Source organism: Lipotes vexillifer, unplaced genomic scaffold (assembly GCF_000442215.2).
Source record: "Lipotes vexillifer unplaced genomic scaffold, Lipotes_vexillifer_v1.1 scaffold1456, whole genome shotgun sequence".
In the NCBI taxonomy this organism is placed as follows: domain Eukaryota; kingdom Metazoa; phylum Chordata; class Mammalia; order Artiodactyla; family Lipotidae; genus Lipotes; species Lipotes vexillifer.
In genome coordinates this window covers 9,085-11,466 of record NW_006789256.1, presented here as the reverse complement: position 1 = coordinate 11,466, position 2,382 = coordinate 9,085, and the positions used below count along the sequence as shown (strand labels likewise).

General features: G+C 42.4%; 1 pseudogene; it reads left to right on the top strand.

Annotated features, from left to right (window-relative positions):
• Positions 1-519: 519 nt before the first annotated feature.
• On the top strand, positions 520-1,561 carry LOC103079426 (surfeit locus protein 1 pseudogene; annotated as a pseudogene).
• Positions 1,562-2,382: the final 821 nt, after the last annotated feature.

The window sequence follows — 2,382 nt, the reverse complement described above, 5'->3', positions numbered from 1 at the left end:
TATAAAATAGATAAATAACCAGCACCTACTGTATAGCACAGGGAACTATATTCAGTATCTTTTAACAACCTATAATGGAAAAAAATCTGAAAAAGAACAGATACATATATGTGTAACTGAGTCGCTTTGCTGTATACCTGAAACATTGTAAATCAACTATACTTCAATAAAAAAATAAAAGTTAAAAAGATAGTGATTATTACTGTTATGCTGAATTCGGTAATAGCTCTAAATTTGAGTAGGAGGTAGAAAAAGCTTTGTAAAGGATGTCTAAGAAAATGAAAGAAGACTACCTGTAATAAATAGTATGATTAGGAAGCTGAATATCTGAGGGCTGGGGCTGCAGGCCACAAGGCTAGGGCTGTTGCTGTGCAGGGTGGGCATCAGGCCGGTATCATCAGGAGGAACATTCTTGGGGTTGTCCTGTGCCCAGGTGAGGACTCATCCAGGTATGCCCTATGTACCTAGGAAAAGCTGCCCTGTCCCTGCCCTCCACTTTGCCCAGGAGGGTGGGTGAGTATGGGCATTGCAGTATGCTCTGGAACTGCCCCCCTGAGCCTCTGAATCAGGCCCTGGTTGCGTGCCTGCTCTGGTTAGCACTCTGTCCTCATGAAAGCCCCAGGGCTGGCTCCTCCCGCACTCCTGTATTATACACTTGATTGTAGACATGCAGTAACTTCCTATGCCTCCTTGGGCTAATGCCGGGCCAACCCAAGACTGAAACCCAGGTGTCTAGGATCCTAAAGAAAAGCATAACTAATCATCACAGTTTGCGTGTTCCTCCCAAGTGTTGGCCTAGAGACCTAAGACGTGTGGCAGCTCTTAAGCCGAAGCAACTGCCAGAGAAACAGAAGACGACTCCTTTCTCTAGTGGTTTCTCCTTCTCATTCCTATTGCTATCTTTGGCCCAAGGACGTGGCAGGTCCAGCGTCAGAAATGGAAGCTAAAGTTGATCACAGAGCTATTCTAGAGTGGTGGCCAAGCCCATCTCACTGCCAGCAGACCCAATGGAACTGAAAAATCTGGAGTACAGGCCAGTGAAGGTCAGGAGGCACTTTGACCACTCCAAGTTACTGTCATGATGTTTTGGACCATGGTGAACCCTACCCAGGAGGCTGGCCTACTGGTTCTCTTTGTTCGGTGGTGCTACCTTTTTACTGTGCTGACCTGGGAATTACCATCCTGCTAAACAGGTGGTTTGTGCCCAAGAAGAAAGTGAATCCTGAAACATGGTGTAAAGGACAGATTGAGGGAGAAGTGAACCTAGTCGTGATGGTGAGGCTGACAGAAACCAGGAAGCCCTTTGTCTCTGAGAATAATCCAGACAGGAACCACTGGCATTACCACAACCTGGAGACCACGTCCAGGCTCCCAGGTGCAGACCCCATTTTCACTGATGCTGACTTCCAGAGCACAGTTCTTAAAAGACCTATTGGAGGGCAAACTAGAGTCACTCTGAGGAATGAGCACCTGCAGTACATCATTCACCTGGTACAGACTCTGTGCAGCCATGTCATACCTGTGGTTTAAGAAATTCCTACCTTGGACTCCTGGTGTGTGAAGAGATTAGCTGATGAGCCCTGTCCCTGAATAATTAGGAAGTCACGGAGTAAACATTTCAAGAGATTTGGTTTTATGCTGGATCATGTGCTATCGGTATAAATAAATCTCTACACTACAAAAAAAAGCAGCTGAATATTTGGGATGTTATGATAAAGCACATTATTTTTCAGTCGTCTTACCCGCCCCCCAAAAAGAAGGAAACTGTAAACTCTAAAGCTGTGCAAAAAAAACAAGATACAAATAAGATGCAAATTCAAATATAGCATGATTTTAATCAACCTAGAGTTTAAGAAAAGAGAATTTATTTTATCTTGCTTTTGGGAATATTGTCTTATGAATGGCCCAGGTATTGTGACACTGAAACAATAGAAGGAAATGTTATTCTTTCACACTGCATGGATCTGCTGTGATTACTATTTACAGTTATATTGACAAAACTGTAGTTTATTGGTTTTCAAGTTTTATATCTAGAGGCAAAGTTATGAAAACACTTCATTAAGGTCACAGACAAGAATGTAAATGTTAAAAACCTTCATGATGTAAGAGTCAAGGTATAGCTGCTAAGGCAGAAAGAGGAAGTGGGGAGAGAAAAGGTGGAAGCAAAGTTGGCAGTACAGTTACTTATTTTACATGTTAAGAAGTTAGTCTGTGAATTGACTCAAGTTCATTGATGAGGACAGAAGTATGAGTATGTTATTTAAAATTACAGATATAACAAAGAGAAGAAATAGATAATAGTGTAACTTATCAAACATTCAAATTAAAGAGGAAGAGGGTAGTGTAAGAGAGCTGAAGCCTCATCTTTCATCACTGGGAGTT